Raw genomic sequence first — 21277 nt, forward strand, 5'->3', positions numbered from 1 at the left:
TTGGAGCCTTATAACATGAGAGAGAGAGAGAGAGATAGAGACAGAGAAAGAGAGAGATATGTTAGCACCTCTATAAATAGTGGGTTACACACCACTATTAGAGTGTTCTTGAGATATGTAACATTGAGAGTGTTAGTGTGAGCTATTTATTTTTGTCCAGATCTATCTTATACTTTTTTGTAACACCTTTCATAATCAAATACAACTCTTAGACACCCAAATCACCATGTTTATGTTGGAATAGTGTCTAAGGCTGCAACTATATTTCACTCGATTGAGCATGGTCCTGTTGCGTTGCCTTCACCGTAGCAACTTGACAGGATGATTTATAATGAGAGAAGAAATATTATTGATATATTATGAGAATAATATAAGGAATAATAATATTGTTATTTAATTAATATAAGTCATAAATTAATTAGGAATTAATTTGGTGACTTTAAGAGATTAATTGAATAAAGGGGCATAAACTGTCAATTGTATGATAGTTGTACTTTGGGTTGTAATCCCTTAAGGATAAAGTGGGACGGTTTTTTGGACTTTGGATAGACCTTGAAATCGTCCAATGCTTATCATAAGGGGAAATGGATTGCTTACGGACTAAGTCATCCAATTAGGGTTTTAAGGGTGAAACCCTAGGAGCCTTACAAGTATAAATAGACCCAAGGGGTTGATGAAATCGGCACTCTTGCCTTTGGAAGAACCCTGGCCGATTTCTAGCTCTCTCCCTTCTCTCTCTAATCATCCTCTTGCTAATTTGATGTTTGTAAGTCATTAGAGGAGTGACAATTGTGACTCTAAGCTCCAAGGACAAGAAGATTCAAGCAAGCAACTTAAGGTAATCTTCTAGATATGTTTTTCTTATGTTATTACCTAGATCTATTGTTCAAAATTCTTGGATACAATGCATGTTCAATTAGAGAAACCTAGATCCAAGAAATAGGGTTTGTATGTGCACATAGGAATGTTCATATGGCTAAAACCTAACAGTTTATTGTGTTCCTTACTATGCTGCATGTCAAATCAAATAATCGTAATTCTATATTCTTACATATATAGGGAATGTATTAGAGAAAACAAAAAATAATCCCTTGCACTCCTCCATACCTACGACTTTATGGAGGGAAGAAATAGACAATAATTGCTTAACACTCAACCATGTAACTGGTAATTGGATTGCAACTTAATGGTTACTTAAAGTGACCAAAAATTTATACACGACATTAATAATAACATATGATATTAAGCTAGTTTTGTTCTCTTTTACTATTATTTCCTAGAAACAATAATTCTCAATATGTTAGTAAAATATTATTTTCATAAAATAATGTTTTTCCAATGAAGTAAAAGTGTTGATATATATATATATATATATATATATATATATATATATATATATATATATATTAGTAATCAAATTATACTAATAAACAAGCAATTAGTGGTAACTTGGTATAAGGTGTGACCTTATAGGATCATATGTCATTAGCAATATCATTCCATAATGACCCTTAGGCATACAAGATATTTCAATCTCCTACTTACACAATGCTCATCATAGATTGATAGAGACTGATGAGAACATCTAACAACATTTCACTAGCCCCAATAACAAACGAAGAAGAATTCCATTCATCGACATCTAACTCCTAAAATTTTAAAGCCTTAATAGACGTATATAGTAAGTTTATCAGTTATTCTTTGTTACAGAGATCATGTCGAACATGAGACTTGGATCTCAATCAATTTCATTTGTTGTTCAACTTTAGGTAGTACAGTAGATGCTTAACTCTCAACACATAAGATGGACAAATTACATATTGATTATATAAGCTTCTTGCATAGTTCACACCATAACTGAAAATGGATTATATAACTGCCCGTTTAAGGATCAACATTTGACCATATCAATGCACAAGACTCCCTACAGTTAAGACTCACTATGTATCTGAAGTGTTAAGGATATAAATATACGTTGGGTTTTATTTTAAAACTAGTTTCATAAACTAGAGAAATTGGCAAAAAGAAGACTTGAGGTTTTGAAATAACATAAGAAAATTTATACCCACCAAGGATCATATTGCAAGGCATGGAAAGATTAAACCACCAACCAAATAATGGATGAATAAATTACAATCTTTGTAGTTATTTGGGTCTTCTTGGGAGGTTTGGATCTTGATGGAGAGTGTAGAACCTTTGAGACACCAACTAGAACTCAACTTGATGTAAAGATGCTAGTCATTGTAAGAAAACTCTTAAGAACTATTAAGCTTTAGTTCATATGAAAATATGAACCAAATAGAGTAAAAGAAATGCATGTAAACTCTAAGTGTAACATTATGATGATAAGGTATTTTCAATTTTAACCCTAGGTGGCATTTTTGAAATTTCGGGGCTGATATCACTTATGTTGGGCGTATATAGTGTATGTTGGGTATATGTACCTGAAGCACAAACCCTAATTTTTAGGGTTTGGACCCTTTATAAGCATCATTATCTCCCTAATTTTTAGATCCTTCTTGAGCATTGTGTGCGTATTTTGGTAATCTTTAAAGAGAGAAGAAGAAGAGAAGATCATCTTGGAGGAGTAGGACTCTTTAGATCCATAATAACATCATATTTTGCATCATTTGGAGGTATAAAGTTCTGAAATTGGCTTGTATTTTGTAACATCCCAAATTTCACGTCTAAAAATTTCATTTTTAATTAATGGATTTGCAAAACGTTTGTAAGTAACAATGTGAAATCATATCATCTCACAAACAACGTATCATGTCTGAAAACCCAAATACTGAAAATAATAACATGTTAGAGTACAATCCCATAATATCTCATAATGCGGAAGGTAACGAGAGTGTGTATGATGTGCAGCTACCGTGCTAGCTCCTTCCCCTTTGCTGAAGAGGTACCTGGAACCAAAATTGTAAACCGTAAGCACAAAGCTTAGTAAGTTCCCCTAACGTATGACATACCATACAATCACATAGCATACATACTGTCGGGTAATTCTGGGGTGCCCGACTTACCCGGTACAACCATTCTGGGGTGCCGACTTACCCGTGTCAAACTATTCTGGTGTGCTGACCTACCTGTGTCAAGCCATATTGGAGTGCTGACCTACCCATGTCAAGCCATTCTGGGGTGCTGACCTACCCTTCGGTCCTAATAACCAAACCCCAGGGGCTATTCATCCCCCTACTACTACCATCACAAATGTCATAACATAAACATACTGTCATACATATCTGGGGTCTCCGACCTATCCTTCGGTCCTAACAACCGAACATGGGGACTATTTCCCTCCTACTACCACTATCACATATAACATATCATACCAGCATCTAAACATATAAGGTAGTAGCAAACCTAGATGAATATCACAAAGACAATCATCGAACATACAAATATTACTGGTGGGTCGGCATTATGGCCATAGACCCACCACTACTGGAAGGTAACTTACCTTACAAGGCTGACTGCTGAATAGCTGATTTGTAGATGTATGACTGCTGCTCCGGCGGTACTTCGGCTGTAATTCCATAAAACACTTAATCAGACACTGATAACTACTCTTAGGGTAAAATGACTATTTTACCCTTGACGAAGTCAAAGTCAAAGTCAAAGTAAACTTCCAGTTGACCCGACCCGCCGAGTTGGGCCTCCAACTTGTCGAGTGCCTATCCTTTCATCTGGCCTTCTTCACGCCTCAACATGTAGAGTTTGGCAACGACTCGATGAGTTCTCCTTCTAAAATAACTCTGAATGAGCCGTCATCCGACTCGTTGAGTTGTATAAACAAGTCGTCGAGTTCATTACCATCCTATGAACAATTCCTGCCCTTGACTCACTGTGTTGTATGAATAACTCATCGAGTTCATCTTCGAACGTTAGGAGATTGCCTTGGACTTACCGAGTTTGATCATACACTCGTCGAGTCCCATGGTTCTCAGGTCATTTTTCGCGTCTAAACATCTACGATACTACCCTCCCTAACAACTAGTCCATTCGCAGAATGGATTCGGTGGTCATTACGCCTCAACTTGCCGAGGCCCAAGAACAACTCGGTGAGTTCATCCTTGACCAATACTACACAGTCGATTTAAATGGGTCTTAACACATAAAAACCATACATCTGACCTCCTAATGTCCATTTTATATGTAAAGTTCCAAACTTGGTGCACAAGCATGGGGTTTTTGGCTCAAAAATCCATAAAAGGTGCTCTACAATGTGCATGGGGATTTCATGGCCATAAAGTTGGCACCTTTATACCATGAGACCCCTCCAATGACTCAGATCTGAAAGTAGAACTCCATGAATCCCCTCACAAATCCGAAAATGGCTTAGAAATCCCTAAATACACCCAAAATCTAATCCCTAAAGATGAACAACCAAAAGAAAGACCAATATAGAGGGCATTTACCTTGATTGAGCTGAAAATGGAATAAGATCTATGGATCTACAAGCCCGAACTTGAATTCCCAAGCTTCCTCCTTCCTTCCAAGCTTCATAACCACTCAAAAGCACCAAAAAATGGCCTTAGATCACTCAAAGCGGCTAGGGTTTCGATAAGAGGTGTTCTGGGAGCATAAGGGACAATGGAGGTTGTAATAAGACGTTTAAATATGCTGCAAACCCTCAGATTTAGGGTTTCCCTCAAACAACACCTACTCGTCGAGTCAGTCTCCCGACTCGTCGTGTAGGTCACTTAAATTGCCTGCGGATCGCGACCCTACTCGATGAGTTGGGCCACCAACTCATCGAGTCCCAGAGGAAATACAGAAATGCTTAAATTAAATGCGCACTGGGAATCAGGTGTTACAAATCTCCCCCACTTATTTTAGAATTCGTCCTCGATGTCTACTGCTCGATCCTGAAAAAGCTCGAGGTAATGCTCCCTCATCTCGTCCTCCGGCTCCCAATTTCATTTCGAGCCCTTGCGGTGCTGTCACTGCACCTTTACTAGCTCCACCTTCTTGTTCCTCAGATTGTTCCACTTTCTATCAAGGATTGCCACTGGCTGCTCGATGTAGTTTAGGCTATCATTTACCTGCATATCCTCTAAAGGCACCACTGCCGAATCGTCCACCAAACATTTCCAAAACAGGGAGACGTGAAAGGTGCTATGAATTTAATTGAGCTCAGTTGGTAGATCCAACCTATATGCTACCTTACCCACCCGAGCCATAACCCTGAAAGGTCCAATGTACCTGGGCCCAACTTGCCCCGCTTCCTGAATCGGATGACGCCTTTCCAAGGCGACACCTTCAGGAGAACCATATCCCCGACTTGGAACTCTTGGTCTGAACGGCGCTTGTCGGCATACATTTTCTATCGACTTTGTGCAGTCTGGAGTCTGCTTAGAACTGTTGAATCCTTTTAGTCGTCTTGAGCACCACATTGGTGCTCCCTTTGACCCTCTGGCCAACCTCACCCCAACATATCGGGGTCCTGCACTTCCTCCCGTATAACATCTCAAAGGGAGGACGATCGATACTCGCGTGATAGCTGTTGTTGTAGGAGAATTCAGCCAATGGGAGGTAAGTGTCCCAACTACCACCGAAGTCTAGCACAGATGCCCGTAGCATAGCCTTTAAAGTCTGGATGGTCCGCTCGCTCTAACCATCTGTCTACGGGTGAAAAGCGGTGCTAAAGTGTAGTCGAGTACCCAACTCATCATGGAAATTCTTCCAAAACCTGGAAGTAAACCATAGATCTTTGTCTGAAATCACCGAAACTGGCACCCTGTGCCGCATCACCACCTCCCGAATATAGATGTCGGCCAACTTTTCGGCCGAAATACTTTGCTGAATCGGAATAAAATGGGTGCTCTTGGTTAACCGATCAACGATGACCCAAATCACGGTCCTGGGAAGCTTCATAATGAAGTCCATTGTAATATCCTCCCACTTCGACAGTGGGATATCCAACGACTGGACCTTTCCGTGAGGTATCTGGTGCTCTGCCTTGACCTTCCTACAGGTCAGGCACCTCTCCATAAACCAAGCTATGTCCCTCTTCATACAAGGCCACCAGTAATCGAGACGAAGATCCCTGTATATCTTCGTCGCCCCGAGATGGATAGAAAACCTGGATTTATATGCCTCCTCCATCAATGTATGACGTAGGCCTCCATGATAGGGGATCCAAAGCCTATGGTGGAGGGTCAACAAACCTCGGCTATCATAGTCGAAAGAGGAAACCTGACCCACAATACGCTCGGTCTTTCGATGTTCCTCCTTCATAGCCTCATGTTGGGCCTTTCAGATTTGCTCTAGCAACGGAGTCACCACAGTCATCCGCATGCAGATATCTTTGATCGGTGCTGCCTTGCGGCTAAGCGCATCGGCCAATACATTTCCCTTCCCTGGGTGGTAAAGGATCTCACAATCATAGTCCTTCACCACATCTAACCACCGATGTTGCCTCATGTTTAGATGCGGCTGGTCCATGAGATACCTTAGGCTCTTGTGGTCCATGTAAATGGTACAACGAACCCCATAGTGGTAATGACGCTAAATCTTGAGCGCAAAAACAACCGCCTCCAACTCCAAATCATGTGTCGGGTAGTTCACCTCGTGAGGCTTTAACTGCCTCGAAACGTAAGCAATAACATGTCCTCTCTGCATCATAACTGCACGCAAACCCAATATGGATGCATCGTAGTATACAACAAAATCCTCTATGCCCTTTGGTAGGGCGAATATTGGCACCTTGCACAATCTCTGTCTCAGTGTCTCAAACGATGCCTAATGCTTAGGCCCCCAATGAAAGACTAAGGCCTTCTGCGTTAGTCGAGTTAAGGGTACGACTATCTTGGAGAAATCCTGGATGAATCTCCGATAGTAGCTGGCTAATCCCAGGAAAGTCCGAATCTCAAATGGAGAATTTGGAACCTCCCACCTCATCACGACCTCTACCTTGTCCAAGTCGACCAGAATACCCTCCTGGTTGACAAGATACCCAAGAAACTGCACCTCACGCAACCAGAACTCACACTTGGAGAACTTAGCATACAAGCTCTCCCTCCGTAGGGTCTCCAAAACCTCTCGCAGATGCTCCTCGTGCCTCTCCTGGATCTTGGAGTAGACCAAAATATCGTCTATAAATACTATCATGGACCGATCGAACATCGGTCTACATACGTGGTTCATGAGATCCATGAACGCGGTAGCAACATTAGTGAGCCCGAAAGGCATCACCACGAACTCATAGTGACCATAACGCATCTGAAAAGCAGTCTTTTGTACATTCTCCTCTCTAACCCTCATCTTATGGTATCTTGAACGCAAATCAATCTTGGAGAACCAAGATGCTCCCTGTAACTGGTCAAAGAGGTCATCAATCCTCGGGAGTGGGTAATGGTTCTTCCCCGTTACCTTATTCAGCTCCTGATAATCTATACACATCCGATGCGACCCATCCTTCTTCTTTACAAACGGAATTGGGGCACCCCAGGGCGAACTGCTCGGGCTAATGGATCCCTTGTCTAACTACTCATGCAGCTGTGTAGACAACTCCTGCATCTCGGGAGGAGCCAACCGATACGGTGCCTTGGGTATCGGAGCCTCACTAGAGAAGAGGTCGATCCTGAACTCCACCTCCCTCTCTGGAGGTATCCCAGGCAACTACTCGGGGAATACATCTGCAAACTCTCGTACCATGGGCACATCGCCCACCATCGTCTTACCAGCCTCCCGGGTATCCGTAACATAGGCGACGAATCCTTCGCAACCCTGCTGAAGGTAGCGTCTCACTCTCGCTGCCGAACATAAGGCTAATCCTCATTGTGGCCTCTCGCCATGAGTCACCAGATCACCCCCACATGGGGTCATGATCTGAGCCAACTGTTGTGCACAGTCAATCACTACCCCATTGGGGCTCAACCAATCCATACCAATAATAACCTTGTTCCCCCTCAACGGTATGGGAACCAAATCCACTAGGTCACGCTCTTTGAACAACCTCAAAACACATTCCCGGAAGACCTCTGATTCTCGTACGGACTGGCCGTCCACAATCTCGACCTCTAGAAGGCAATCCAACACGCTCGAAGACTCGGAAAACTTCTTGCTAAGCGCAAGAGAAACAAACGATCGGGTTGCGCCCGAATCAAACAACACCTGAACCGGTATACCGTTCACATGGAATGATCCTAAACATGTATATATACAAGCATATATCAATATTAAAACATCATATAAATAAATCAGAGGGAAAGAATCATACCCTTCACCACATCGGGTGCGGCGCATGCCTCCTCGGTAGTCAATTGGAAGGCCCGGCTCCTCACTACTAGGGCCTCTGACTTGCCCTGCTGGCCATCAGTAATCCACAGGGTCATTGAGACTGGCGCCTTCATTGGCGCTGCTGCTGTCAACTGGGGGCAATTGGCCTTCTTATGGCCCCTCTGGCTACAGTGGAAACAAAAAAACTCAGATATATGAAAAGTGGGTGCAGGGGCGGTACAATCCCTGCTGAAATGCACCATCTTGACGCACTTGTAGCAACTTGACGATCCCAATCTACACGCCCCCTCGTGTGGCCTACAGCGTTTCCTGCAGTGGCCCTAACCTGACTAGCCTTTTGGCCTTCCATTTGATCCTTTCGGCTTCTTCCTTGAAGCCCCAGTCGTCTGTCCCTCCTCCGCCTTCCTTTTTTGGATGTGCTCAAGATCAATCTCCCTTTCCCTTGCCCTGGCAATCATGGAATCCAGGGTAGGGCAAGCTGATAAATTAACATTCTCCCGAAGGTCGGCTCGCAACTTGTCATGGTAGCGGGTCCTCCTCATGTCCCATCTCCCGCATTCTGGGGCACCAGTAACACCCTCTCCCGGAACTTGGCGGTGATCTCTGCCACAATCTCCATAGTCTGTCTCATATCCAAAAACTCTTTAGCTAGCTGCTGAAGCTCCACCACTGGTGCGAACGCACTCCTGAACTGGGTCACAAAGTCCGGCTATGTCATAGCCTCAATAGCCGAGGCTCCTAGAGAGTCACCAACTGAATCCCACCAATCCTTGGCCGGTCTCTCAAGCATCATGCTGCATATCGCACCTTGGACCCCTTGAGGCAAAAGCTAGTCAACTAGGTAGACTGAATGTCTGTAATCCATCATCTGGCAGTAATGGGGTCCTTTGCCTCACGGAAATCTAGCGCACCACTGCCCCTGAAGTCCTTATAGGACAGTGTTCATGATCTGGACTGGCTGATCGCCATGTCACTCCTGAACGCCCTAAGGCGATCCTCCATCAGTTTGATAATCCCTTCCTTGATCGGCTCAAAGATGACCGGGGTTGCATCAAGGATGCCTCGAGTGATCTCGGACGCAATGAACTCGCGTAGCCTCTCATCCACTTGTTCGGAACCTGAACCCGAACCCGATATCTCTCCTGAACTGCCAAATGTTGGCCTCGAACGTAGCACCACCATTCTGCAATACATAATGACAACTGTCAGTGATACTGATACATCTAGGGGGATCACATCTATCATAAGTTTCTTGGTCTTGTCTCAGCATTCCTTGACTAAAGTATGGATCCTTTGCTTTCGGTAGTACGACCCCATACTACATTCCACATCTATCCATACTCTTCTCAAGAACTGCCTTGACTCCACCAAGTCCCTTCTACTAATGTTGATCTCTGCTACTTTCATCCTAGGCTTGCCTTAGGGTACCTCTAACTCCACCCAAACCAGTCCTCAGCTGCTAAAGGCCTCTTTTCAATGCCAATTAGCCACCATATGGATACAGTCACATGCCACGAAGCTTAGATAATCCTTCGAGTAAGGGACTCATACTTACAACGGTTAGGACTCAGACAAGAGCTACGGAATAGGGTCAAATCCAACACTCTGAGATTATTCAACCCTGATTGCAAGTGACCTAATGTACTCACCTAATATCTAACTCCCATCACTCCGAGTCCTACATAGCACAAAGCTAGTAGCATTCTGAAAAAAGGAAACAAGCTCATGCAATTCTATCCACATAACAGGAATCTGCACTAGTATGCGATATAAGCTCATGTAATCAGGCATAACCTAAGTAGGCTATCCTATCTTTGTCTAATCAACACTATCATGCAGCTCAAAATCACATATAACAGGCACATAAGGCATCCTTCCTAGATCTTTAGTCCTAGTCTAACATGTTATTCTGCTGAAACTTAAAATTGTAACATAAACTTGTATGGGTACTTTGGGGAAAAACTTACTTGAGGTCGGCCAGTCGCGCACATCACACACCTTGTTCTTTCTTAAAAAACTTTAACTTAGCTTTTAGAAAACCATTTTCTTCGTAAAAAAAATCTTTTAATCCCTCGGTTTGAGTCCAGACATCCCCGAGGGTGTGCTTGAATCCCTCAAACCAGGGCTTTGATAGCAACTTGTAACATCCCAAATTTCACGTCTAAAAATTTCATTTTTTAATTAATGGATTTGCAAAATGTTTGTAAGTGACAATGTGGAATCATATCATCTCATAAACAATGTATCATGTCTGAAAACCCAAATACTGAAAATAATAACATGTTAGAGTACAATCCCAGAATATCTCATAATGCGGAAGGTAACGAGAGTGTTTATGATGTGCAGCTACCGCACCAGCTCCTTCCCCTTTGCTGAAGAGGTACCTAAAACCAAAACTGTAAACCGTAAGCACAAAGCTTATTGAGTTCACTCCACTAGGCCATTCAGACAATGAAGTCAGACATAATTAACATAATCAATCTAACAGTCCAACCGCGGGTCCCGGTAAAATCCAGACTAACAAACCCAAAATTAGGGTTTTCTAAACCCTAATTAGGGTTCCTATCCCAAAATTTCTACAACTAGTCCAGATTAAGCGTTTGGGCCGATTAGGGTTCACTAAGTCAAGCACCACCAACTACCATGTCAGGTAGTGGTGGTCAGTGGTGGCTGCTGGCGGTGGCCACCACCTCACGGTGGTGCTGGTGGGTTTTCCGGCCACAAAAACATGCATACAATTTACAAAATGTCGGAAACAATGAAAATACTAAAGCATACACCCATAACCACACCCACAGCCACCACCCATGGAGCTGGTGGTGGCGGAGGGTGGCAGAAAACAATAGTGGTGGTGGTGTATTCTCTTGGTCCCCAGCCTAGCAAACACACATGCATGTTCGTAAACACTAAATGAACACCAGAGTACACTCAACATAGCCACCACAGGTGGCTGGTGACAACCGAAAGCACAAGAGTGGTGGCCCAAGGCCACCGGCGACCCTAACAACATTGCGAACTCAGTAGTAACGAAAGAGGGAAGAGATGGTGGCATGTTGACTTATCGGCAACATCCATTCGCACGCACCCAACACAGTGACTCAACAAGGCTCAACACTTCAGTCTTGGTGGTTTGTTCACTGCCCAATCGCATCTGCGGCAGCATGGGTCGTGGTGGCGGCAAGCGATGGCGAGATAGCAAGTGATTAAAGGTGGCGGTCGGACTTGGTGAATCGATCGACGGCTGAAGAGTCTCACCTTGGCGTCTGAAGTGAATATACTCTCGGGTTAGGGTTTCCTAGTGTACATCACTTGAAACGGGAAGGAAATGAGCACCGGGTCTATACCTGTGCTTATTCAAACATCCATCCATTCTTTACATATTTGACCCCTACTCCACCAAAACTTCTCAATATAAGTACCATATTTACCAATCAACCCCCCCCTTTAATTATTCCTTGCAATACAAGTCCCAACAATTACAAACCATCCGCCGCATCTAGAAATATTTACAAGGTGGCCCGGAAATTACACTTTAAACCTCGAAATCCATAATCTAAATCAATTTTCTCTCCAACACCAACACCCCGCTCAATATTATTTAATTTAGGACTATTATAAATTTATAAATCTTTATCTACTTATTTAATCAATAATGGGATGTTACAATTCTCCCCCTCTTAAATTAGGTTTTGTCCTCGAAATCATTCCTCACCATCCCTTACATGCCCTCCGGCTTGAACGACATGGCCACAAGCTCGAGCATAACTCCAACCATTCAATCCAACAAAGTTATCTCAGCTAATCACATCGTACATGCAACCACTATGTTCACTTTACTCCCAGAAAATATTACAACCGCTTTGTAGACACACGTCATTGGTGAACTCTGTCATCTTACACTCAGTAACTTCATGCGTGATACAGTCCTTCTCAAATCAAACAAACCGAACCTCCCAGGTCTAGAACATCACATGGAAATCTTAACCATTCAAAAGAAATCCATCAGGAATCCGAGATCTCAACTCATTCATCCTTTACACTGATAGGGCCAACTCAAACTCAAGAGCCCGGTTCAACAGCAAAATTGGAACCACTCATCTCCAATCTGATACTCAACTTATGACTTGCAATTCGCGAATCTACGCATACATTACTTCTCTATCTCCATCCGATTTGAAACAACCTCTCCTCAATTCGAGATATATCAGATCCCGACCATCATGGAGACCTTAGTCTTGCCCCTGGCTCGACTAACAGGTTCCCAAAGATTCAGTCATCAAGGCTACCTAAGCCTAAGAACTCCTATGTGTCATGCTTTAACTAGAGAATCCTTCAGATTCTCGTAGTCTAACGATACTCTCACACTGAATTGTGAATGCTATAGCCCCCTGCAGTCTTACATTTACTCACTCGTGAATGCTACGGCTCCCCGCAGGCTTACATCACTTACTCACTTACTCGTGAATGCCACGGCTCTCCACAGTCTTACATCACTTACTCACCTACTCGTGATTACTACGCTCCCTGCAGGTTTACATCACTTACTCGCCATGGGCTCTCCCCATGGGGTTTCCTTGATATTACAAGGTGATTACTCCCACCTGGATCCTGCCACTCTCTTACCATCCCTCAATCTCATCATTAAGCCAACACCCTATTGCGCTCATTGAACTCATGCTCCGCGATCCATCATGGACAGGTGCACCCACCCACTCCTGACAACAGTTGTCGCAACAACCCACTTTCTCTCAATACGATTTACATTCTTGGACCATCCTCGTCCGATGACAACTAGTTGATAGGTTCCCACTGGAAAAATTACCACTCAATACTCCACTTACCATATCCTAAACTCGAGTCTCAAAATAATCCAACAACTTAGGGCATCATACTCGAATACCCCGATATGCCATCGTAGAATCTCACACTCGATTGCCTCAACCACTGATCTCCCACTCACACAACTCATAGCCTCAAAATACTCTACTCAAAATTGGAACATGGAGGAATCGTCAATTACTAAGAATACGGTGATGACCATTCGAAACTCCATCCTCTTACTACTCAAAACCCATGCGAAGATACTCATATCTACTCTGAACTAATAGACAAATCAATTGCTTCTCCTCCCAGAGTATAGATAACAATCTATACATTGAACTGGAAAATCCCAACAATTAAAACTGGACTTCAACGAACCAACCACCTCTCAACAGGATACTTTGTTCACCCCCACTCAGGGTTTGAACCATCACCAATTGGCATACTAATAGTTTACTCCACAAATTGTTTCTTTGGGTACATCACCCTTGATTCTTGGAATGTCCCACATAATCACTCAATGATTTTCCTGATGGAACCCAAGCAACTCCAAATATCTTGTAAGTAAGAGAAAAAATCTCAGAATCCTTCCAACGTGACTGCCTCTAATCATCTCGAAGCGTCAAATGGACACACTGCCGGATACCCCAACTATTCTGAATTAGTCCCTACTCTCAATCTAGAAATAATGCACTATCATGTACCTCATCTCTAATTCCTTGATCAGCCTCCCATCATGGGAATCATTACACTTTCACAATAGATACGCAACGTAGACAAAGAGGGCCACCGCCCCGATATACTCCTCTTAATCACCCGAAACTGCTGCTAAAAGTATGCCTTCCTCAATAAGGCACCTCTTTGTTCTATTCCATCTTAGTCTCCGCTTATGACTCCTTTAGGGTATATATAAGAAATATACCTCACAGCAGACACACTGCCTAAATACATTGGTGAAAAGGTCACCATCATATGCTACCCCACAGGGGGTTTACCTCCACTTCTGAAATCGGAACTTGTTATCTCTTTTACTTCTCCCAGGAAATGGGGACACTGCAACTCTTGTCACATGAGGTGATGTCTCATCTATCGGTGAATTTCTCAACTCAGACTGCAATCATCCAATAAGCATCATCTCTACTCCTCCTTGAGTCTTGCAACTCCAACTGGCATCTCACCAATAAGATCTCTCAGAAGCTAACTTGATCCCTCTTTCAAGGTATGCTCCATTGAAACTCACTCGACATGGGCCTTTGGACCCACACTCTATCATATCTGATCTCATACTACTCAAACACAACAGGATAACTGGTAAAACCAGAAACACTAACCGCCACGAACCATGGTACTTAAACCATGTGATCACCCCTCAATCTTCTACGAATCATGGTACTCAAACCATTTGATCACCTCTCAGTCTGCTACTTAGAACCTCTAGAATTTTCCATGTATCGAGTATGGGTCCTCTGCTTTTAGTAGTACGGGCCCATACTACCTGCCACATCTACTCATATTTTCCACACGGATCATCCCATATTTCCTAAGTGGCTGCTCATTCTCCTCAATCACCAATCCCATCATACCTGATCACTTTCCTATGAGTACTCTCCTCTATCAGTGCACTCATCTGACAAAGGTCACTCCCTAGGCTCTTCCTATGTTCTCACATTTCTCTACGATCAGTTGTTGAAGAACTCCCTATGATGCCAGCCACCTACCTCCTGAATATCATTATATTCACTTAGTAGCTGACTCCCATCATCAAGAGTTCCCCAAAGCACGAAGCAAACAACATTCGGGCATCGAATAATCTACACATGAAACCACTCTGGCATACCACTTCACTCGCTCTTTTCATAACTCAAGCATCACTGAACTCAGACAATCCTACCTCACGTGGATCTCTAACTACCTTCTAAGAAGATTCCTCAAATTCTCGTCTAGGTATCTCTCCTAGATTACTTATCCAATCAAAGTTCTCTCTAAAAGGTTCCTGGTGGATACTCTTACTCCGCACATACTCAAAGCACATCACAGATAGCAAGGTTCCTAGAATAAGGCATCACAATTCAGGCGACTCTAGCCCTAAAATATGAAATACCTAGCCTATCTTCTAGCATGCGTCACTGATATCTCAATAATAAGTCATAACAAAAATAAGTAAGGGTACTTTGGGAAATCACCATTCTGGCTCTGGCTGATTGTACACACTGCTCATTCTCGTTTCTCCTTGAAACGCTTACACTTTTCGAAAAGATCATTTCTTTTTTAGAAAATTTTCTCAAATCCTCAGTTTGAGTCTAGACATACCCGAAGGTGCATCCGAATCCCTCAAACCAAGGCTCTGATACTAACTTGTAAAACCAAAAATTTTCTCACAAAATTTTCATTTATAAATTTACATATATGACATCAACACACTTCACAAAATTTCAATATATCAATTATCAAAATACATGTTCATAATTAATTAAATAAAATCCAGGATCCTCGAAACACAACTCCATCTCGTGTGTACAATCAAGTCGGCGCCTTCCCATGATCCTGAGAAGAACCTGAAACACATAACACATAACACATAACACATAACACAGTAAGCACGAAGCTTAGTGAGTTCCTCAAAATACCACACACAACTCATTAGCCACTCGAGGCTATAACTCAACAAGACCCTCTGGTCAATGTGTCTCAATGGGTCCCTCTGGTCCGACAACTCAGATGGACCCTCCGGTTCCTCAACTTTGTAACTCTATTAATCACATTATCATAACCCAACAATAATAAGCATGATATCTCAACACACAACATATGCACATAGAAAATGCGTACTGTTACATAACTAATGTAAGCACATAAGATCAATAGTTACATAGATTACTATAACAACATCAGTCACAAAGACAGTATGCATGATAATACATATCACATTTTAAACAAACAAGGCCCTCCGGTGCATAATGTACTAAGACCCTCCGGTCTACAACTTACAGTGACCCTCTAGTCAATAATATACTAAGACCCTCTGGTCAATAATCTAAATACAACCTTCTAGTCATCAACAAGAATAAGACCCTTCGGTCACACACAAATTACAACACAAGTAAGTATAATGAAAAGACTCACCTCGGATGGCGGACAGATCCTATAAATGCTGCTGTTGTACTCCAGCCTCTAACATTGATTCAACCCCACAACTAATCTCCTTAGGATCTAGATATGGTCCACTAATCCAGCCCATAATAACTAAAGCCCGTTGGGCCCACCAAGGCCCAAAAGAAAGGCCCAGCTCAAGGCCCAAGCAGAATTAGGGTTTTCACATAAAATGACTATTAGGATTAAGTTTTTCTTACTTAACCCATTAAGTCCATCACTCCACTAGGCCATTCAAACAATGAAGTTGGACATAATTTATAGAATGAATCTAACAGTCCAACCGCGGGTCCCGATAAAATCCACACTAACAAACCAAAATTAGGGTTTTCTAAACCCTGATTAGGGTTCCTATCCCAAAATTTCTACAACTAGTCTAGATCAAGCATTTGGGCCGATTATTGTTCACTAAGTCAAGCACCACCCACTACCACCTCAAGTAGTAGTGGTCAGTGGTGGCTCCTGGTGGTGGCCACCACCTCAAGGTGGTGCTGGTGGGTTTTCCAGCCACAAAAACACGCATACAATTTCCAAAATGTTAGAAACAATGAAAATACTAAAGCATACACCCATAACCACGCCCACAGCCACCACTCATGGCGACTGGTGGTGGTGAAGGGTGGCAGAAAAAAAAGTGGTTGGCAGCCACCCCCTCACGGTGGAGGTGGCGGATTCTCTTGGTCCCCAGCCTAGCAAACACACATACATTCTCGCAAAACACTAGATGAACACCGAAGTACACTCAAATTAGCCACCACAGGCGGCTGGTGACAACCGAAAGCACAAGAGCGGTGGCCCAAGGCCACCGACGACCCTAACAGCATCGAGAACTCAACAGTAACAAAAAAGAGAAGAGATGGTGGCATGTTGACTTACCGGCAGCATCCATTTGCACACACCCAACATAGCGACTCAACAAGGCTCAACACTTCAGTCTTGGTGGTTTATTCACTGCCAATCACTTCTCCGACAACAGGGGTCATGGTGGCGGCAAGCGATGGTGAGATAGCAAGCGATTAAAGGTGGTGGTCAGACTTAGCGAATCGATCGACGGCTGAGTAGTCTCACCTTGGCGGCTGAAGAGAACATACTCTTGGGTTAGGGTTTCCTAGTGTACATCACTTGAAACGGGAAGGAAATGATCATCGGGTCTATACCCGTACTTATTCAAACATCCATCCATACCTTACATATTTGACCCCTACTCCACCAAAACTTCTCAATATAAGTACCATATTTACCAATCAACCCGCACCTTTAATAATTCCTTACCATACAAGTCCCAACAACTACCAACCATCCCCCGCCTCTAGAAATATTTACAAGGTGGCCCGGAAATTAAACTTTAACCCTTGAAATCCATAATTTAAATCAATTTGCTCCCCAACCCCAACACCCCGCTCAATATTATTTAATTCGGGACTATTATAAATTTATAAATCTTTATCTACTTATTTAGTCAATAACGAGATGTTACACACATGCAACCCTAGATGCTTTGGATCTAAGTTTTCTCTAATTATACATAGAATTTCAATTTTACAAAGCACACTCCCTAAGTAGCATACAATTTGAGATATACAACATAAAACCAGGTTAGATGAATACCTCTTAGTGTAGCTTATAGTTCTTTGCCTTCAAAGGCTTTAGCACCTCAAATATGATGTCTCTAATGTCTCACAAACACCAAATGCAAGAGAAGGCTTATGAGAAGTGGCTAGGTAGCACCAAATCGGATGTGATTCTTCCTAAGAGTGCATCAGACTCATTTTAGTGACTATCGGGTTTCCTTTATAGTGTGACAAAGCCTAGGGTTTCATCCACGCAAACCCTATTTCACTATGACCCTTTTTATTTCTTAGGTTACATGGGTTAAACCTTTATGGACTATCACATTGGTTTAGCCCACCCTAATCAACCATGGATCTTTAGTCCAACTATAAGTATTACTGATTTACTTAATTAGTCTCCATAAATTTAATCAGTCTCTTTTGATCACCAACTTAACTCCAAATTGATTCTTGATCAATAATAATTAAATAATATGATTTCTTAATTAATATATTATACATACAATATATAAATAAATCACAAATAAGGTCTTCTTAAAAAGTCCATCCTATCAAATTGCTCTGGTGAAGGCAACCCAAAAGGACCATGCTACTATCGAGTCAAGTACATACCAATTATAGTTATGGGCTTAGACACCTAGTCCAACAGTCTCCTACTTGGATATGTATGATAACTATAATTGCCAATGCAACTTCAAAATCCGATTAGCAATCGTAGCTTTCAAAAGCCGCTATCAAACTCTAACCTAGTTAGTGAGGTGTTCTTTAAATAAGGGATCGTATAATCCTCTGTTCTACAAGATATCATGCGGAAAAACATGGAACATAATCATACTTATTGTCCTGCAACTTGTTTCCCGATTTCCGATTCGTTTGACATAGAAATTAACTTAACCCATCAATTAAGTCCTAACTGGGCCCGATACATAAGTCAAAACAAAATCATCGAGGGGCCCAAGATATCGCTTTTAATCCTCTTAGGATAAAAGGAACAGATAAACTTTGACTTATATGATAGTACTAACTACTCGTTAAATCATACACAACAATACGCTTTATAACATCAAGTTACTGATGCGTTTTCATACCATCAATGTACAACCAACTCGTAGTCAACAACTCATATATCTTGGTTTGAAGACTATATGATATTATCGTCTCACAATCACTCGTGATCAATTCCATGAAGTGATTCATGTGAGCATGGGTATAATCCAATACCCAAATCTTGATTCAAGAGCACTCATGAACATTGTAGCATACTTTTGCTATGTCTAACACCTTAGAAAATCTACAAGCCAATTCATAACAGTCTAACCTCATAACTTACTCCCAAAGTATGATCGACTATGGATAGTTTGAATAATCTTATTATTCCGGAAGTCAAAACATGCAAAAGTGAAACAATAGTAAATAATTGACACAAGATAGTAACTTTACTTATAAATAAAGCTCCTTTTATTCAATCATCAAATGTAAATTACAATTTAGCTATTACAAGTTTCTAATATTTATCTAATCACTAAAACTAATATCGTCCTTTAGCCCAATGCTCATTGCATGCTGCAAGTGCTTAAACCCACTCAATCCCTTCATAAGGGGATTTGTTGGGTTATCCTGTAACGATACCCTCTTTACAACAAAGAGTCCTTCTACTTGATGTCTTATGAAGTTGTATTTTCTATAGATATGCCTGGATCTTCCATGATCTCTTGGTTCCTTGGTTAAGGCGACCGCCCCTTCATTATCACAAAAAATCTCCACAGGCTCCTTTATGGATGGTACAACTCCAAGGTCTCTGATGAAGTTTTTCAACCATATCGCCTCTTTCGATGCTTCGCTCATTGCTATGTACTCTAATTCGCACGTTGAATCAACTACAGTCTCATGTTTGGGAACTATTCCATGTAACTGCTCGTCTATTTAGGGTAAACAGCTAGCCCGACTGAGAGCGTAAATTATCTTTGTCGGTCTGAAAACTGGTGTCACAATACCCTATCACTCGCAAGTCATCACTCCCACTGAGGGTAAGGACCAGTCCTTAGTTCTCCGTAGGTACTTAAGAATGTTCTTTATAGCAGTCCAGTGAGGTCTACCAGGGTTCCCTTCATATCGACTAACCATCCTCAAAGCATAAGCCACATCAGGGTGGGTACACATCATAACATACATGATTGAACCGATAGCGGATGCATATGGCACTCAACTCATATCCTATATATTTTCATCTATTCTTGGACTCTGGGCCTTGCTTAGTTTGTTATTGATTTGGATCAGTAAGTCACCTTTCTTGGAATTCTCCATGTTAAAAGGCTTCAACACCTTGTCCAAGTAGGTACTTTGACTAAGTTTTATTAGTCTTTTACTCCTGTTTCTCAATATCCTTATCCCTAGAATGTAAGCAGCTTCCCTGAGGTCCTTCATAGCAAAACACTTCCCAAGCTAGGACTTAATCTCTTGCAAGATTGGGATGTCGTTTCCTATGAGCAGTATGTCATCTACATAAAATACCAGAAAGCTAACTATACTCAACTTTGACATATACGTATGACTCATCCTCGCTTCTCGAAATCCAAACTCTTTGACTTTCTCATCGAAATAAAGATTCCATATGTGAGATGCTTGTTTCAATCCATAAATGGATCTCTTAAGCTTACACACTCTATTAGGGTGCTTTACATTGACAAAACCCTCTGGCTGACACGAGTAAACATCTTCAACCAACTTTCCATTAAGGAAAGCAGTCTTGACATCCATTTTCCATACTTTATAATCATGAAATGCAACTATCGCTATCATAACCGTTACAGATTTAATCTTCACTACTGGTGAGAAGGTCTCATCATAGTCAACTCCATGAGTTTGAGTAAAGCCCTTCGCAACCAATCGTGCCTTGTATATGTGTATTTTCCCATCCATGTCGGTCTTCTTTTGAAGATTCATTTGCACCCGACCGTCTTACGACCTGGTACATTATCAACCAGGTACCAAACTTTATTGTCATACATGGACTAAATCTCGATGTCCATAGCCTCGTTCCATTTTGCAAACTCAGGGACTGCCATGGCTTCCTTGTAGTTATTAGGTTCATCCAAATTTATCAATGTACTATCACTGATAAATATATCAGCTTTAGTTGTTATATGAAAAGCATATAACATAGGTAGAACACTAACTCTACTGGAATGTCTCAGAGGTATAGATTCATCAATCAGTTCAACAGGAGTTTCCTCCTCGGGTTGAGCGCTAATGTTTGACGTTCCTTCATCATTTAACTCTTGAAGCTCTTCAAGGTCAATTTGCCTCCCATTGTCCTCTTGGCATATGAGTTCTCTCTCTCCAAGAACCCCTCTCCTCCCAATGAAGACAACATTATCACTTAGTCTATAGAAGAGATACCCAAAGGACTTCTGCAGATAGCTATTGAAAATTCATCGCTCACTACGAGGTTCGACCTTATTGTGAGTCTCTCGTCTTAAGAAAACCTC

The sequence above is a fragment of the Lactuca saligna genome, chromosome 9 (assembly GCF_052625555.1).
Source record: "Lactuca saligna cultivar CGN05327 chromosome 9, ASM5262555v1, whole genome shotgun sequence".
Taxonomy (NCBI): domain Eukaryota; kingdom Viridiplantae; phylum Streptophyta; class Magnoliopsida; order Asterales; family Asteraceae; genus Lactuca; species Lactuca saligna.